The sequence below is a fragment of the Psammomys obesus genome, unplaced genomic scaffold (genome assembly GCF_907164565.1).
Source record: "Psammomys obesus unplaced genomic scaffold, mPsaObe1.curated_primary_1811, whole genome shotgun sequence".
NCBI lineage: Eukaryota > Metazoa > Chordata > Mammalia > Rodentia > Muridae > Psammomys > Psammomys obesus.
In genome coordinates, this window is record NW_026591711.1 from 5,339,516 (window position 1) to 5,359,384 (window position 19,869).

The following is a 19,869-nucleotide window of genomic DNA, read 5'->3' on the forward strand; positions in this document are numbered from 1 at the left end:
GACTTAAGGTGATTTTCTTTTCTTTTTTTTTTTTCTGTTCTAAGTTTGAAACTCATCATACTTAAAAGCAGGCATGCAAGGTCCCAAGTGACAAGGTTAATTATTTGCCACGGAGCTACTGTCAGAGAGCTGCTGGGCAAAGAACTTTTCTAGAAACCAGCAACACCCAGCTGGAACCAGTTCACCAGATATTTCCATTTGCCAACCAAATTCAATGGAAGGGAGTGGTACTAATTCATGCTACCTACATTCTCCTGTTTCTTTGGTGCACTTCCCTGGAGTAACTCACAAAGCCTTTTTTAGCATCCATTGTGACCCTCACAAGAATTGTCCAAAAACATTTGAATGCATGGACTGAGCTCATTCAGTTTGTGCAAAGCTGTTTTCCCCACCTGTTGCTTCAAAGCCTATATCAACTAGTCCGAGTCTACGCTTATCTAATTTCAAAGCCTTTGATCTGTGAAGTGGAAGATTCTTACCAACAACAAAAAAAATCCACCCTTTTGCTTTTATTATGACCTTCAAGAAAAAGAGTAAATGAATACCACCTGCTTTCAGCAGTTTTACAAGAGAGCATTGTTGAACCCTAGAGAGAGACACTGAGACTCTTCCCACATACCCTGCTTCATTTACAAACAAATGCAAAGCAGGGGAATCACCCCCTCCGAGATGTGTGCCTTTTTTGTCTTTAATGAGGAAACACTTGGTTGGGGAGGCTCCAATTTTTTATATAGGAAGGCTGGGTTTTTGTTGTTATCAAATTATTTATGAAATAGTCAAATGTGTTAGCTATCTATGGAAATCTCACTGAGGTATTTGATGAGGGTGGCTAAAATGCATTGACATCAATGACTTGGAGTTGAGTGCCACAGAATAATAGAGCTAATGATCTGATACCTCAGTTTCTACTTACCTAAAACCTTATTCTAAAGGAAATTGCTGGAGATTATTTACCTGGCAATTATGACTACCTTACATTAAAAGAGAAAAATGCATTTTCCCTTTATTGTTGTTTTATGTTCTTTGTAAGCATGAGAAGACTGTTAAAGTACATTTAGAACCAGAAAGTATGTGGCCATTGTCTCTGGGGTTGGCTTCTTGGATGAGAAAGACTTCCCATGGATTTTAGTGGCTTCTTATGGGTGGATTCAAATGAAGGAGAACTGAGGAAAAAAAAAAAGTGGATGAAAGCCTGTGTGGACGAGGGAGAGTGTGGACTATAGTGAGCAGTACAGGTATTGAGGGATAACTTCTGGAGAACTTTACAAGACATTTTAAATTCAGTTTGTAGGAAATAATAAAAACCAGAATAGACACCTATGCAGAATATCTTCTACCCCTAGGAGGACAGTAAGTCAAGGCTGTTCTCATCAATAGAATTAGGTCTATGCCCAAGTATTGTAAAAGATGTTATACTTGCTCTTTCACCAACATTTTATTGTTTTAAAAATATCATGTTCTTCATCATCATCATCTTTAAAATCCCTCTACATCTACAAAGCATTGGCACTTTTCCAGCTTCCGTGTGTGGTGTTGGATCCCATCCAACTCTGTAATTGCATGGATATCCAATAGCAGGTCCAGGGCAGTACAAGTTATAGCCACCCTACTATTCTGAAATGAAGCCATGCTCTAGGCAGTTATGACAGTGAGTGCAGTTTGCAATCTGCCATTGGGGTTTGTAATTACATCGTTTTCAAGTGCTCCTGAATTATGCAACAGAAAGAACACACTGATTTAATCCCAAGTCGGGGAAATCTGAAACCACACAAAATTGCTAGGATAATAAGATCATGAGTAGGATAAGATAATTTGACAAAGTGTCTTTCTGGGATTTGTAGGCTTTGCAGACAATCAATTACATTCCCAGAATCCATACAGACTTTCAGCACGTCTTAAACCAAAATCTTAGAGTAAATAAAACAAAATTGCTACAGAAAGAATTTGGAGTTTATTAAATTAGAAATTTGTATTTGCTTTAAATGTCTTTATAAGTAAAATTTCACTCCCAAATTTGGAAGCCAGTACAGAAAATTTAATACTACGCCTTCCAAACCATGTAAAGGGAGACTCAGAGTGCTGTGGTGTGTTCCCTAAGCAGTCTTGTAACCATGACAATTACACATGGATAGTTTTGCCCCACTGGGTCTCCTTGCAAAGCTGGTGGCTGAGCAGTGACTCATGTTTCAGGTCCTCTGGCTGCCCCTTTGTGTCTATCCTTCTGTTCCTCTCCTTCTCTGGCTTTCGCTTCAGAAGCCCTGGGACCCAGTTCTGATGCATGTGCTCAGGTTCATGCACCAGAATCCAGGCAGTTTTTAAAGACTTTGTCTTGAAACCCTATGTGAAGTTAGCTCCTCTGGTGCTGCCCCGTCTTTAGACAGGAGATGTGAAGTTGATAGTGAGTGGGTTTGTTGACCAAAACCTCATCAGAAATATTTTCTTGAGAAGCACAGAAGAATGTTTCAATGTTTTAAAGCAAATAAATCAAACAACTAGCAGAAAGACTGCCAAGTAAAAGGTGAACAAGAAAGGAATATGTGAATGGGTACAAATGTCCAGGAATCAGGAACCTGTCATGGAAAAAAAAAAAAAAGAATATTCTTTTTCCTATGTTGAGGCATGTCTGCCACACTAAAAACCAGCACACAACAAGTGAGCTTGGTAAATATACTAACTTCATTTTTAAAACTTTTTATGAATTTTTTTATTATTAAAAAATCCTTGGAAATAAACAAAACAAAAAAAAAAAAACAAAAAACACACACACCAAAATTAACCAGACCCAAGGTCTATACATCTCAGTGAATTTTCATACAATAAAAATAGACATTAGGAACAGAAGCTGACATTTGAATCTTTTCTTTTCATAAAATATTTTATAATAACTGTGTTAGCTTTTAAATGTTTTGTTTTTGTTTTTTTTTTTTGGAACAAATTCATCTCAATAGCAAGTAGAAAGTGCGACCATTTGGATGTCAATTTACAAGTACACTTTTCTAGAAACAGCTGTGGACCTCAGTGTGAACTTGCTAAAGATTCTGTGGCCCTGTGGAATCACTGTCCTTGTCACCTGCTCTCAGACCTTCCTGGCTCCGTTCTGACCTTTCCTTTGAGCCATGGCACATGCATTCCCATGAGGCTCAGCATTGTGGAAGGGGAGCTCCAGAGGCCCTGTGAGAGTTTCACCAGCCACTAAAGATTTGGAGCTCCGTGTGCAATAGCACACGTGGCCGCCAGTCTCCGAAAGATGAACCTGAGGAAACTACTCGGGCCTGACATTAGCAGAGACAGGTGGGCACTTGCACGGGATGGATGAGAACTAGACGTCATGGTAAATGGTACTGAAGGCCACAGACAGGCAATCCTTATGGTTATGCCAAGCAAGGGCTCTAACCAAATTGGGCTGTATGTAAAACACTGGGGTCATAACCATCGTGCCAGAGTTTTTGACTTAACCCTTGAAGCAATATGATCTCAGGAAAGTGTATCTTCATCGCTGGGGTGTGGAACATGACTGTTGATCCTGAAGTTAAAGTTTTCTGGCTCCAAACTGGTAAGTTTCATATTAAGGAAAGGAAAAATGAAAATCTCTGGCCCTGACCGACTGGATAAGAGATTTAGAACTAACCTCTGTGCTTTTTTTTTTTTTTTTTCAAAGAGATTTAACCTTGTGTTACAACCGCCAATAGCCAGTGAGTCAGTGTAATGTTGGCTCACTCCTCCACCAGAGGGCGGCCAGCTGAAACCTTCTGTACTCTCAGTGGTACCTGCTCTGCTGCCATTTCTGACTTGCTTCTACAAGGCTTAGGTAACCTGGGCGTTTATTTACTCTGCCATAAAATGAGGGGGTGGAGTTTATAGTCCAGCTTTAAAATCCTCTTTCCTGTGCTGCTATTTTGAGTGACTGGTGGTAAAATTATAAAATGTTCAGTGTTTACCTTAAAGCAGAAGGAACTAGCTACTTGGTGGTCAGGTGTTGCCACCACCTTGCTGTCATTTGGCCCAGAAATGAAGTGTTCTCCTGCTACCTAGGAGCATTGAGTCTCTTCATTCATGGTGAAAATGCAATTGCAGATGTTGTAGCAAATAAGCATTGAAAGGTGTGCTTTAGGGACTGGGCATATAGCTCTAAGTCGGTTAGGAAATGCTTTGGGTGCAAGCAAGCAGACTCACACAAAAAGCTAAGCCTAGTGGCATGTGCTTGAGGGTTAGAGACAGATCCCTGGGCTTTGCTGGCCAGCCATCATAGCCTGATTGGCATGTTCCAGGCTAATGAGGGTCACTACCTTAAAGACCAGGTGATGGGTCCCGAAGAATGACACCGACAACTGACCTCTGGCCTCTACACACATGTACATGATCATGTGCACACACAGACGAACAGAGAGAGCACAGAAACGGTCATTCCTCAACTCTTTATCCTTTTCCGAATCCCTGCAGGGAAGACTGTCCCCTTCACAAGGGCTGCCATCTCTCTCTAGCCTTTCCATAGGACTAACCACTTTGCACCGTGCAGACATCTGTCTATCTTGTCGGCTCTGTCAGAGGTCAGATTCTTTCCGCAGTCTGCCCCGCAAACCCTCGTGAGACTTATGGGTGCCTTTCTGCTTGCTAGTGCTTGTATCCCAAGTATCTCCCAGACTCTTGCATGGCTCACTCCTCAGCCTGTGAGAAGGAGGTGTAACCTTCAGGATGTAGAAAGTCACTGGGGAGGGAGGCATGGCGGTACATACATCTATTCCCAGGACTTGGGAGGATCAGCAGCTCAAGATTATCCTTGGCTACAAAGCAAAATTTGAGGCCAGCCCTGGCTATATGAGACCCTGTCTCAAAACAGCAAAGCAACAAAAATACACAAGGTCTTGGGTAGCAACTTCCAGAGGGCATATTGGGACTTCAGCCCCTACCTGATTCTTTCTTTTTTGCTTCCCAGATGCCATGAGGTGAGTAGCCTAATCCTCCTCACGTTGTCTGCCATAATGCTCTATGTCACCATAGGCCCCAAAGCCACATGGCCTAGTGGCCATAGAGTAACATTTCAGAGACTGTGAGTCAAAGGCAAACTTTTCTTTCTTATAACTAGATTGTTTTATATTTTGTTACAGTCACAGAAAGCCAAATAACACACCATTTCCTGCTCACAGCCTTCTCCTGGCATTGCTGACCACTTTACTGAGACCGTCTTTCTTCGTGCATTCCAGCCTGTGCTGCCCACCACCAGCCACCAGATCACATGGCCTTGTGACCCTTTGAGTTAGGAAACTCAGGGAAATTCAAAGGGGCAATACAATTCCCTATGTGCTTTTAGAAAAGAATGGATATGTCAATGGTTCTTAGAAGGGTCACAATCATTCTTTTCTCACCCAGGGAGCGGGCTGTTCTGGCCAGTAGAATTTGGCCAGATCTGAACTGAAGATCGTGACTAGTCAGAGTCCATTAGGAGAGAAAATGCACACAGTAACAAGAAAACTGGATATCTACTGGAAAGGCTAGTCTCCAGAACAGGGATTTGAAATATACCGGGGATTTGATCGGCTATAAGATTTCAGTTGGGGTGCTATGTAAATGAGAAGCCACTAGACTTTGGGCTGCCACAAAGCACTCAGGGCAGATCTCTTCTTCCCCCCAGCCCTGTAAAGTTTCATGAGAAATGGGACAGTCATGACTTCAATTGATAGAGAAGTCACTGTGATTTTCCCTAGGACAAGCTACTAGAACTCTGCCCTCTAGAAATGGCCGCTAAATGGGCACTAAAGCACTCACTAATGAGCCACAACTCTCATGAATGACCTTATCATATGAACTATCACTGTGGTGGTTACAGTATGGGAAGGAAATTTCTGCAAGCATTTCTGCAAATTCACCTGACTCAGATTCAGATTTGTGGCATGTCCTGCTCAACACTCATTTGATAGTGTCTCCCCCCGCAACCCCCAATAGTGTCTGAAGTCATCAGAACTGCTTTGTGGGATCCATCTCCTCTCCAGCCACTCCAGTCAAAGCAAGTTCTGTCCAGCTCTCTGACTAGCATTGTCTTCTCCCTCCAGGTCTGCCTCCCACAGAGGGGTGAGCAGACTTGGGGGTTGCTGGGAACTCCAGAGCCTCTTAAGATAGGTGCTCTTGCTAGGCTTCAGTGATGCTGAGGACACTTCTGCTGCCTGATCAACCACATGGAAACAGCTCGCATGGACTTACCTCACCTTTCTGGCTTCAGTTCCTTTCCCTAGCAAAGTGGAGTTGATGAACAGCTCATGAAGCAAGTGCATGCACAGGCATAGCCCTCTGAAAAACTACATAGCCATGCAGAAGCCTTCCTTAACTCCTGCCCTCACACACATTCTCCATTCCTCGGTGGAAGTTGAGGGTGCTCTGAACTCTTTCAACACAGTCTAAACTTTAGGAATTAGAAATCCCAAAACATCTGTTGTTCAAACAGCTCACCGAGGGTGGCAGTAACACCTCTAGGCAAGTGGGTTGTATAAGCAAGCAAGCTCATTAAGCAAGACAGGGAGCAAGACAGGACACATTGCTCCTCCATGGCCTCCACTTCAGTTCCTGCCTCCAGGTTCCTGCTTTGAGTCCCTGCTTGGCTTCTCTCCATGATGAATGCAATCTGTAAGCTGAAAAACCGTTTTCTTCCCAAGTTGGTTTTGGTCAGTGTTTTCTCACAACAGATAAAGCAAATTAGAACACCTGGCATAGAATAATTAAGCTTATGCATAATATACAACAATATACATAATATACAGTTATATATATGTATATATATAATACACATATATTGTTGAAAATTTATCTTAAGTATAAATAAATAAATATATATAGATTTATATATTTAGGTATATTTAAATATGTGTAACATAATACTAAATATATTTAAGTATAAATATATTCTCTCTATATAAAAACTCTAAAACCCCTGGAATGAGAATTCTGAGTGAATTTCTAACCCTGGAGGCAGTAAAAGAAGCAGGAAATGTTCTCATCTTTACAATTCCACATGACTTATTCAAGATGTTCACTTCTGTCCAGGGCATGGCAATTTTACATAGGAGATGTTTGCTTCAAGTAACTTCTTGGCAACTCCCATAGGATGTCAAAGCCACCAAGCCTTGCAAACTGCCTGCTTCAGGGAATTTGATGTTTGATGGAAGGCAGCTCCTCACATCTTCACCCTTGGGTGTATTCTACATCTCTTTCTTTCACATAGAGGTCAACTCTCGGGGTTTACATGGAGAAGATTTGGGGCAGGTGAGCCTTGGTGACACAGAGTAGCAGATTCTTAATGATAGTCTCCAGAGGCACAAGCATTTCAAGAGGGAGTGTCCTTGCACCCACCCCTTCCCCAGTTGGACAAAATCTAAAGAATATGTGTGACCACTGCTAACTCTTCAGAACTAACACTATCAGCGCCAGAGAGCATTCAGAGAGGAAAGAGTCAGTTGCCACCCTTTTAGTTACAGAGACGCAGGAATGAAGCTTCCTGTGAACAAGGGAAGATTTCCTCAGACAGGCAGGCTGTGGTGGAGTTAGGCTGCTGTACCCAGACACACCTTGAAATGTGGAATGTTCTTTCCTTGGCAACAGAGTTCAGTGTTGAAGCCCAGCTGGCTGTCTTCCTTGGTTGATCAAGGAATTAGTGAACACAGACTAAACACAACTGATTTCACTACACACAACCTGATTTCTGTCCCTCCTTCTTCTATTCAGCTGACCATTTGGCTCCCTGTTCTTTAATTCATTTATCAGGAGACTTGTTCAAATATTCGTGTTCAGGCTTTCCTACATGTGAAAATGAAGTGTGGCCACCCAGACCTCACCACCTCTCTGGTAAATGATGGTCCTGGGATCCGTTCACTAGATGACAGCACTTACAAGCCCCTGGGGCAACCCGCCATATAGACCTTCCAAACCACTGCCTGATACCGAGAAGAAACAGTCACAACTGCTGTTCAACAGGCCAGAACGCTGACCACACTCAGTGACCCATTCAACTTGCCCATCTGGGAACCCCTTCATATTATTTGGTCTGGACAGAAACTGTATGTTGCTAGGGTGTTACCTTATTGTTCCTGTATCCAAGTCCTTTTAGTGCAGACTTTGCAGTTCCTCCTGTCAAGGTGTGCCAGGTGTTTCCTAACCCTTTTGTGGGTTATCTCATGATTGCTTTGGCCAAAAGATATGGTAGAAGGATTTTACTCCAATTTGATGTTATTTTTCTCAGGCTACTGTAACAAAATACTACAGGCTAAATGGCTTAAAGGACAGATAATTTTTTTCCCAAAGTTATAGAGACAAAAACTCTAAGATCAAAGTGTCAAGGCAGGGTTCTAGGTCAGGCTTTCTTCCTGGATTGCACATGACTTCCTTCTCAGTTTCTCCCCTTGGGGACTTTCCTATGTGCATTGTGTAAAATTGATATCTGATGTCTGTCTATCTCTGTCTGTTTGTCTGTCTGTCTCTGTCTCACTGATGCTCTCTGTCTCTTTACCTGTCTGTCTCTTTCTTTCTCTCTCATGCACACACACACAGAGACACACACACACACTTACTCTCTTTGAGGACACCTATCCTGTTGGATCAAACTGCCAACCCAAGGCTTCATTCAACATTATTAACTCCACATAGATCTATCACCAAACAAACAGATTTGATGCAGTCCCTAGCGTAAAAGCCAGGCCTTAAGGGCCCTGCCAGCATATAATCTTTCTGGATCCCACCCCCAACTTGAGGCAGCACTGGTCTATCCAGCTGCTGAGGAAGAAGAAAGACCATAGGAGCAGAAATGGGCTGTTTTCATAAGGTCTGAGAACAGCAGGCACAGTGCATGAGGGTGTGTGTGTGTGTGTGTGTGTGTGTGTGTGTGTGTGTGTATGTATTAGATATGTGTGTATATATAACAGGGATATATGTATATAACAGTTACATATGTGTGTATCAGATTTGTGTGTATATATAACAGATATATATATATACACACATGTGATATATGTGTATAAATACCAAGTGTGTGTATGTAACAGTTATGTGTGTGTGTTTTTATGTATGCATGTGCACGTCAAAGAGGCCTCAGTTACATTTCTCTCAATACACATGAGCTTCAGTACCTCTTAAACATTACGCTTCTTTGTGGGTCGGTGTGCAGGTATGTGTTCATGTGGGCACGTGTCTGCATTTGCAGGAAGGTTGAAGGTTAATTTCTGCCTTCGTTTCTCAGGAACCATCCACCTTGCTTTATGTGATGGATAGCTAGCAAATGCCGAGGACCTCCTGTCACCACCTCCCCAGCACTGAACTTCATGCACGCAGTACTGTGCCGGCCTCTTTACAAGTGTTCTGAAGACTGAACTCTGCCCGTCAAGCCTGCGTGGCAAGTTCAAGCATTAGACTTCTGTATCTCCCTGTGTTTACTCTTTTCAGAGCTGCCCATGTTCCTATTATAATCAGTTTTGTTGTTCTTGTTCATTAGTCGAGAGGCATTTGCTTGTCTTGTTCCTTCATCTAGATTCTTTCAGCCACATTTACATGGTGACAGGATTGAACTATTACGGGCTTGCTTTGTATTGTGGTTGTTTTGTGTTTGCTTGCCTCTTTGGACATCTTCTATTTTTCTTTCTTTCTTTCTTTGTATTTATTTATTTTTTTAACTCTTTGTCATGGCTATCCAGTAGAGCTGTCACTTTCCTGGGTACACTACCAGTGAATTGTCCTCACTCCTTTTTTTTTTTTTTTCTTCCAACTGGAGGCAAAGTGATCATCCACCAGCAATAACCATCTGTCTTCCTGAAGGAGAAGAAAAACTGGATTCTAACTAGGGGTGAGAAGCTCACCCAAAGCACAGCCTAGCTCCCCAAATGTATGGTTATGATATGACCATATTAGGAAAAGGGATTTTTTTACAGTGGCCAGGAAAGTTTTTAAAGAGCTCACACCCTGGATTTTCCAGACTCTCCAGGTGGAGTCTGCATAATTATTTACAGCTGCGAACAAACAACACCCACTGTGGAGAGGAGCAGGAGAGAGGCTGAGCCTGCTGGTGGGCAGCAAAGGCTGGAGTCTGGGAGCCACAGTGTAACCACTGCCTGCCAGTGTCAAGGACAATCCTCTCTTGGAACCAGCAGAGGAAGGGCAGCTGTGTTCGTAACTGGTAACTCAATTTCAGACCTTTGGCCTCCAGACTTGTGAGGGTAAATTTGTGTTGCCTTAAACCATCGGGTTTGGGTTTGTGGTAATTTATTATGGCTGCTAGAGGCTCTACCACGCCACCTGTCACTCCTTTGGTGCCCTCCCTCTTACGTTGTGTGTATTTTACTTTGCTGACAAGTGATGAAAAGAAAAAAAAGAAAGGAGTTATACAAAGTCCAAGAGAAAAGCAGGGAATAGAGAGCAGAGGTGGGTGAGGAATACTACTTAGGGGAGGACAGAAGGAAGAGGGAAGGAAGAAATTAAACAGAGAGAAGAGAGCAAGAGAGAGAAATGAGGTAAGGACCAGATGGCATCCACTCAGGTACTTGGCTCTTTCCTTTGCCTCCCTCCATCTCCCACCCTCCCTGCACTGTCATGGTCTCCAGTTCCCTTAGGCATTCTGCTACGCTAAGCAAGTTCATTTATTTATGCTCTTCAGATTTTTGAACACTCCTGGTCTCTAACCTGCAGGCAGGAGACAGTCTTAGAAGCCAAGGTAAGTCCAAAGCTCACCCGGGAAGCTCCCTTTGCATATGCTCTAGGGCACCACAGTCAGGGTCTCCTAAGCAAGCTAAGGCTGCCAAAAGCACCCACTTGGAATGCTTCCGCGGTCACATCACCCCACTCTCTTTGCCACCCACAACACAACTGAGCTCAACAATGCAAGCAGCCCACACGTGCAAAAATTCCAAAGTTTGGGGAGGGCACTGTGGTTGTTTTTATTGTTTATGGTCCATCTTGGTTCGGCTGGGGGACCTTTAACATCTGCTGCCCCTAATGGTCCCTGGAAGTGAAGCTCCCCTAAATGATCCTGGAAGCAAGGGCAGGCGTTGACTTGAGGTCTGTCAGCAGAATTTAGAGATAAGTGCCATCTTCTACCCATTGCCCCCATCACTCTTCGCATATTCTTATCCAATTTTTGGAAAATTTCTCTGAATTTCTATCCAGGCATTTTCCATCATTTCTTGAGAGGATTTTTCAGCATTATTGAAGTCTGTTTTATATTGTGACCGTCTACTGCTCAAAAAAGTATTTTAAGATTTACATGTGGTAAAGCAAACCTCTTTGGCATACAGCTCTGTGAGTAAGAGGAACTTTTTGGAGTAGTATAACAACCGACCCATCAACACATAAGACAATTCACTTTTTTCCCTCAGTACTGGCAGCCGCCCAGTTCCCAGACATAGCCAACACCACGGGTTTTGGAGACCTGAAAAGTCCCACTGTTTTCTCCAGGCGCCCAACCATTACCTGACAAGAGCTGCATAGTGGAGAACGCACCACCACAAACCAACGTGGCAGTATTCAAAGCAATCTCTGGCCCACTGCCCACAGACCTGTGTCATGTTGACACAATTAAAATAAACCTCGTCTTCAAGGAGTGAAGACAACTTTGGGCAAGCGCGGCCCTGCCGATGTGAAAGACAAAACAGGAAGCAGAGCTATGAACCCTAAAGAAGATGGTGACAGCGATCTCTTTGGATCTGAGGAAGGAAGTGAAGAAGCAAAGAGGCCTCCGAGAAGAGTGCCTTGCACAGTGTGAATCCAAGAAAGCCGAAAAGCCTGCACGTGTTGCCAAGTCTTCCATCTTACTAGAAGTGAACCCTTGGGATGATGAGACAGACATGATAAAACTGGAGAAGTGCATCAGGAACATCTGAGTTGATGGCTTGGTGGGGGATGGGGGTCTTCCTAAATTGGTTTCCCATGGGATATGGAATTTAAAAGCTTCAAATACATAGTGTAGTTGAAGATGATAACGTTGGAACAGATACGTTGGAAGAGCAGGTTACTTTTAAGGACTATGTTGCAGTCCATGAAGGTGCCTGCCTTTTTACAAAACCTAAAATCTATTCTCACCTCAAGTCAGCACATTAAATAAAAGGATGAAAGAATTTTTTAAAAAATATATAAAAAAAATTCCCTCTTAGTAAAAATAAATAAATAAATAAAAATTACAAAGATTGCATCTTGGTAATCAAATCCTCTTTCTTTCCTTAGGCTGTGGCTACTGATATGAGTTCATCCCATCCAGAACTTTATATAAATAGATATAGGTTGTTTAGTTGGTTTTGGCTTTTCAAGATAGGTTTTCTCCATGTAAAAGAGCCCTGATTATACTGGACTTGCTCTATAGACCAGGCTGGCCTCAAACTCCTAGAGATCTGCCTATCTCTGCCTCCAGAGTGCTGGGATTAAAGACATGCATCACCATGCCTGGCATATCTTGATTTCTTCAGTAATTCATGGATTCCTTTAATACGTCTACTTTAAGAAGGCAAACAGTATGGACATCAGAAGAGGGAGAAAACAGGGAACAGGACAGGAGCCTACCACCGAGGGCCTCTGAAAGACTCTACCCAGCAGGGTATTAAAGCAGATGCTGAGACTCATAGCCAAACTTTGGGCAGAGTGCAGGAAATCTTATGAAAGAAGGGGAGGTAGAAAGACCTGGAGGGGACAGGAGCTCCACAAGGAGAGCAACAGAACCAAAAAATCTGACCACAGGGGTCTTTTCTGAGACTGATACTCCAACCAAGGACCATGCCTGGAGATAACCTAGAACACTTGCACAGATGTAGCCCATGGCAGCTCAGTGTCCAAGTGGGTTGCCTAGTAAGGGGAACAGGGACTGTCTCTGACATGAACTCAGGGACTGGCTCTTCGATCACTTCCCCCTGAGGGGGGAACAGCCTTACCAGGCCACAGAGGAAGACAATGCAACCAGTCCTGATGAGACCTGATAGGCTAGGGTCAGATGGAAGGGGAGGGGGACCTCTCTTATCATTGGACTTGGAGAGGGGCATGGGAAGAGATGAGGGAGGGGGCTACAGCTGGGATACAATAAACTGTAATGAATATAAAAATATATAAAGAAAAAAATTTCTGAATGTCACTCCTTTTAATTTATTAGCAGTTAAGCTCATAAACACCACTATTGGTTTATCCATCTACCCAGTGAAGGATATTTAGGGATTTCCAGTGTTTTGTTTTTTTTTCCTTCCATTTATAAGCAGTACTGTTGTCATTACCTTAAAACCAGCTCTTTCTGGTTTTAAGCTAGAACTTGGCAAGCAAAGCTTCCAGGTCAGACCCGGCTTGGATCCTCTGGATCCTGTTTCTGAAGTGAATGGTGTCTTCATCAATAGGGACTTACCTCCAACCTCTGGGAGGCAACTAAAATTTAGCCTATTTTTTCAAAGAGGTTATTATAATTTTTTTGTCTCTTGACTTTCAAAAGTTTCTTTTAATTTAATTTTCTGAAGATTTCATGAGTAGCAGATTTATGTCATTTCCACACCTCTATCTCTCCACTCCAACTCCTCCTGTGCTCCCCCACCCTTTTTCAAAGCCATGTCCTCTTCTTTAATTATTGTTACATAACTGTCTATGTGCCTATGCATATACAAACACAGCCTGCTGGGCTAACTTCGTGTTGCTTACATTTGTATTTGTTTAGAGCTGCCCACTTGGGATTGGATAACCTATGAGAGGGCTCATCCCTGGAGAAGACTGATTCTTCCTCTCTCGGCAACCATTAATTGCATAGAGCTCTTCATCCAGGAGTGGGGTCTTGTGGGATTTCCATTATTCACAGGTCCTCTGGTGTTTTCATGGTGCCAGTGTTGTTTAGGCAACTTTATTTTTGTGATCTCTCAGGTGCAGCTTCCCTTTCATACCTAAAAGACATAATCTGGCAGCAGACTTTCTGGAGCTCTGACTCTTGGCATCTGTGTTGTCCCTCTTCCTTGATATTCCCTGAGCCTTCTGTGCAGAGGTTTGTGTTATAGATATATACAATTGGGTATAATTGTATGGCCAACTCACAATCAGTTGTTCTCTGGGTTTTGACAGAGCCTCAATTTGCTACAAAACAAAGCCTTTTTGATGAGGAGTGATGGCACTAAGCATCTGCTGAGGGTAATAATAATAATAATAATAATAATAATAATAATAATAATAATAAACTTAGAATGTAACTAGAGGTTACACTGGTTCGGGAAAGTGGCAGCAGTAAGTTCTTCTCTAGGGTCTAAGATGTTACCAGCTATGGCTAGTTCACTTGGCTTATAGTACCGGGCATGGATTCCCTCCTACTGTATGGATGTTGTTTAATTAGATAGTTGTTGGTTATCCCCAAGAAATAAGTGTCATTGCCACATCCTTAGAACTATCTTGCTGTGCTGGTTATTGATGTGATTCATAGCCTTACAGCTGGGTAGGACTCTCAATCACCAAATTCCCCCTTTGGCAACTTGCACAGCACCCTTAATAGTGTGAAAGCTAGTTAGTCCTCAGAGAGCAGGCTTCCAGATTAGTTGCATCTTGCTTCCCCCAAATCCTATGTCCAAAGTGTATGGTGTCTTCATTAATAGGGTCTTACTTTCAGGTTCTCAGAAGCAACCAAGGACAATGGCCATAGCCTATCCTATTTTGAGAGTCTCCCTAATTCCCCTGACCAACAACTCAAAGAAAGATTTTCCATCCCTGGCATTAGGGGTCTTGTTACATAGTCTATGGCTCTTAGATGAAGCGTTATCACCTCGAGTGTATAACTTCATCCAAACTATGTATGTATATACACACTTATATCTGTTAGATACGTATATTTTTAAGTGGACATAAAAATAATGTTTCCCCATGGCCTTTTCGAATATCTTGAACAGTTATTCTTCCTCCCTTCCTCCTACCCCCTCTCTTCCATTTACTATTTTCCCCTTTATAGCACCTGTCTTTCTTATATCCCTCTCTCTAGAGCTCCTCCACCCTGCCCCCACAGCCTCTTTCTACTTTTCTGGCTTCTGCTATTACTTAAGGTTCTATGCTCAAATATAAAGATTCCGAGCGTAGGTCCAAATATGAGAGACTAATGATTTGCCAGCAGTCAAACATTTAGTGAAATAAGTGACTTGGAACTCTGGGTCCTGACATTTCCGTGTTGAAGAGGTATTGAATTGGAGATACAGCTGGGTGATAAGGCTTCCCTCCTGGCAGGTGCAGTACCACAGGTTTAACCTCCAGCTACTGGGGCAGGTGAGGGGGAAGGTGCTGAGGAAAGATGGATCTTCGAGATCTGGATCTTCGAGATCCGTATCTTCAGAGAAGCATCTGCCCAAAGATTTGAGAAGCAGGATGGTGTAGTGATTGAAAACCAGAAATAGGAAACAGGTTATATGTGTCAGTTTTCTTATGTGCACTGTCCAGATGTCCTTGACTATGTAGTGGCTACCTAAAACTGAAAACATCAGAACCAAATGTTCCATTTCCTCCTGACTCTCAAGCCTTCTCTTTCTGAATCCCCACTCCCAAGAATCTAGGCCATCCACTTGGTGAAGGACTGATCCTGTCATCACCCTCACCAACACCTGATCGGCATCAAGGCAAATCAAGTCAATTTTTTTTTCTACTCACCCTTCCAATGTCAAACTGTCATTGCCTATCATGTTATAAAACAAGCACATGGTTTATATTGAAGTCAGGTTATAAACGTGTAAGGTACTAGTGGTAAATAGTAATCTTATCACTTATTAGGTTTCCTAATTTTTCATCAATGTTTGTATTTCTGAACACATGTAAATGAAAATAACTGATAATGCACAAAAACGCACAGTACTGATCATCCGAGTTCTGTACAATATGTAGGACTACCTATTGACATTTTCTGCCCCATTATCTGATGTTGTTGAAAAGAAGCTAAATAAAATCCTAGACATGATTCTTGTACACTGTTGAGTCAATATATCAAAGATCAAAAATCACTCTATGTGGGAGGGAATCATTCAACCACACCTTAACAATCACAAGAGCCCATGCCACCTTGGCTGTAAGGGGCCTATAAAAGAGATTTTTATCTTTTCTAATTCTCTGTATTACTTTGAACATGATATTAAATGGCAAAGGTCTCCTTAAGAATGGCTATTACTTCTGTTGGATTTTGAATAGCAAGTTAATTTTGATTGAACTTAAGATAATACAAGGTTATGCTAAGTGACTCAATTTAAAGCCTTAGATTCTCAAAGCAGAACAACAAGAAACAAGTAAAAGACCCAGCTGAATTGTTTAAAGAGCAGTGACTTTGGATTCACAAGGAATGTATTGTGCATTATTCTCAATTAAGAAAAATATGGTCAGTATAAGTTGTCAAAAATGTTGCTTCCGTAGAAAACTCATGTATTTCACAAGAAAAGCATAACTTGTTGACAAGCAATGTAGTCATTTTTTTTTTTAGTTTGACTCTGTGGTTATAGACACGTGATTTTGTTCTTATCTACCTGATGTTCTACATGACTAATGTATTTCTATTGTGAAGTCACAAGTACACAAGGAAACATTGATGATTTAAGCCGTATATTTGTAGAACTCTCTCATTTTAATTAGCTATAAGTTAAGGAAAAACAGGCATAGAACCTGATGGGGACAGTGATTAATTTGGATTGCCAAAATTGTTTAGATTTTAAAAAGGTTCACCCAAAATGTTGCATGTATTATTTGTAGATGCTTAGACCTTATTTCTATAGAGATCCCCAAAGTGAGGATAATGAAGCCCAAGATGGAGATAAATTTATAAAAAAATAAAAAAAGACTGACATTATAACATAAGGTAATAGTAAAATATTCATATATTCATCTATGAGACAGTATGATACTTAATCTTTTTTATATGCATGTGGTGTGTGTGTGTGTGTGTGTGTGTGTGTGTGTGTGTGCGCGCGCGTGTGTGCGTGTGCGCGCGCGCACATGCATGTACGACTGTGTGATGACACCTCTATCCTCATCTTCTTTCTTGTTTGGAGGCAAGGCCTCTCCTTCACTGTTGTTTTGTGTGCCAGGCCACCTGGCGTGTGGGTTTCTGGGTTTGCCCTGTCTCTGTCCTCTATCTTGACAGAGGAACACTGGGAGCACACTGTCACACTTGGCTTTTACATGTTTTACATGGGTATTTGAGCTTAGGGCCCCGGATTTGCACCACAAATGCTTTACTCACCGAGCCATCAACCTAGCCCGCAAAGGAAGTATATAATTCCACATATGGACAATTATTCATTTGAGACTTTCCTCTCCTCTCACCAAAGACCCAACTCTTTCAAAAAGTGTTGTAGAATTATTTAAAAATTACAGAATTAAGGGACTAGACACTCAGGGAAAGATAATCTTCACGGGCACATAGTAAGACCTTTGACCAACACTTTCTGACTCCCCTTGGTAACCGATTCTTGAGAAATGAACTAGATCCTAGCCTCCAAGATGGACCTGTCAGGATGGTGGGTGTGGCAGTTTGCATGACAAATGGGCTACACAGCTCAGATAGCTACACACTTGCTCCATGCTGTCTGCAGGGGTGGGGCGGGGCAGTGGAACAGCCTTGCTAGGGGAAGTACACCTCTGGGAGTGGGCTCCCAAGTCTCTCTCTCTCTCTCTGCTTTGTGTGGGTGGTTAAAGTCATAATCTCTCAGCTTCCTGCTCCAGTTAACCAGTTGTGGACTGCCCCCCCGTAACTAACTCTGCCTCTGCAATCCTGAGCCCAGATAAACTCTTCTTTCTATCAATTGCTTTCTGCTAATGGCGTTTTATTACAGCAACAGAAAATTAACCAGTACGAAGGCTTAGCAGAAGAACTATACTCAGAGGCGGTTATTCTGTTCTCCAAAAACACTTCTAGAATAAATTTAAAAAGCGATGCCAAGTCACCACACACAAATTCCTCCTGTCACTAGTAAAATATAAATTAATTATTTTCCTTTCAGTTGTGTAGAAAAACATTTTTGTTGTTGTTTTTTGTTTGTTCTGGTACAGACTCATTGCCTTAGGTTAGGATCATATTTCTAATGAAAATAATTTGGCAGAATATTGGGGTGTTCACCTACTTTGGGAAACAGACTGATGGCAAATCCAGGGCACTGGCAAACTTTGCCTTGAATAAAGGACAGAGACTATGTTTTGGATACTGTGTGGCCACAATGTAAAAAGGCTCCACAAAACACCTCTTGAATGCATGGATTAATTGGTTGTCAAGATCTCTGACTTTTGAAGGTGAAAAAAAGCAATATATCCTTTGGTACTTAAAACCAGTACTGGAGGATAGACAGGTGTTTTGTGGGTTTGGCTGAAGTAGTGTTCTCTTTGGGGCCTAAGGAACATGAGAAGTCTTTCCAGATTGAGATTACAGGGAGACCTCACCATGTGACCAAGATAAGAGGGATGACAAAGCAAAATCTGTCTTCAATCTTCACAGATGAGAACGCTCAGGCCCACTTGAGGTATTTGCATATTGGAGCCAGCTCATTGTCTCATCCTATAGAATAACACCTTGCTACTGGCTAGGGCTCCTTCAGTCCCACATCTTGCTTCTTATAAGAGACTGTGAAGTTGACTAAACAAGAAATGACAAATCTCCCCTTTTGGTTCAATTTAAAGTCCTCTTTTAAATTATGGGTATCTCTTGGTGTGTGTGTGTGTATGTGTGTAAGTGTCTGCGCATTTGTGTGGAGGCCAGAGGTCAACAATGAATGTATTTGTCAATTACCTTCTGCCTTTAGTATATATCAGGCTTTCTCACTGAACCCAGAGATCACCAAATTGGCCAGACTGGTTAGGCAACAAGCCCACACCCCCCAAACCCCTCCGCCACACAGGGATCCTTCTGTCTATCTGACAGCCTGCTACTATGGGCATCTGCCTTCTTGCCTGGCTTTTGTGCGTGTTCAGGATTGAATCTCAGGTCTTCCAGCTTATACAGCAAACACTCTACCAAATGAACCAACAACCTGCCATGTATATCTCTCTCTCTCACACACACACTCTTTTTAAGTCTATGCTTAGCCAATATCTCTCCCTGACTCCAGGTCTACTGGAACCATGTATCTAGATAAATAGTGCAAACTAAAGATGCTGGGAAGCTCCTGGCAGGTAGTTGCAACAGCAAGATAAGGAAATCGAGAAGAGCCCGTTCTACCCTGACATGGGGGCAGAGTGAAAACTGGACCTGGACAGACGGTGTCAGTCCGTGGAGGGTCTGACTCAATGGGAGTTGCCCTTTAAGGGTATTGCTAGGTTGTCCAGAGATATCTGAATGAAATATTATGTTCAAATGTCCATTTATCAACTTGATAACCAACTCTTGGACAGATGTCTGGAATGAAAATGTTGCTTGGAATGCAGAGAGATACCAAGTAAATGTTTTGCAGTGACATTTGCAAATGGTTATAACCAGCACCCCACACTCCTAAACAGTAGTCAAGCACATTCTCAGGGTTGGCACAATGAAATTAGATCTGACTGAAAGGATAGCTAGTTAAACAGAAAGCCAACCACAAGACCTTTCATCCCTAATTAAGATAAAAATTCTTTATCAAGTGGTAATAGTTTTCTCCAAGGATCACTAATGAATAATATAGATTTACCTTTTCAAGACTTCAGCGAATTAGGATAAGACAGTTACAATTGTGCTACACATGTAAACATATAATAAGTTATTCATTCTCGTGATAGCTATGTTCTAGAGTCTCTGCTTTACAGCATCAACAATTCACCACGTTAGTCGGTGGCAAACCATTGCTTCCAGGGGAAACATGAGGCTGGTCCCCACACACCTCCTCTCACAGCATTTTTCCTGCTAATCAGAGAAACATGAAGTATCTCTTTCTGAGGAAATCTTATTTAATATGCATTGTTGAGTGGTTAACT

General features: G+C 42.2%; 1 long non-coding RNA gene across 1 annotated transcript; it reads left to right on the forward strand.

The window, feature by feature from the left end:
* The first annotated feature begins 2,924 nt into the window (after positions 1 to 2,924).
* On the forward strand, positions 2,925 to 15,901 carry LOC129680293 (uncharacterized). The gene is made up of 3 exons (XR_008720665.1): positions 2,925 to 3,553; positions 3,659 to 3,808; positions 9,218 to 15,901. It is a non-coding gene; the product is annotated as an uncharacterized LOC129680293 (long non-coding RNA).
* Positions 15,902 to 19,869: the final 3,968 nt, after the last annotated feature.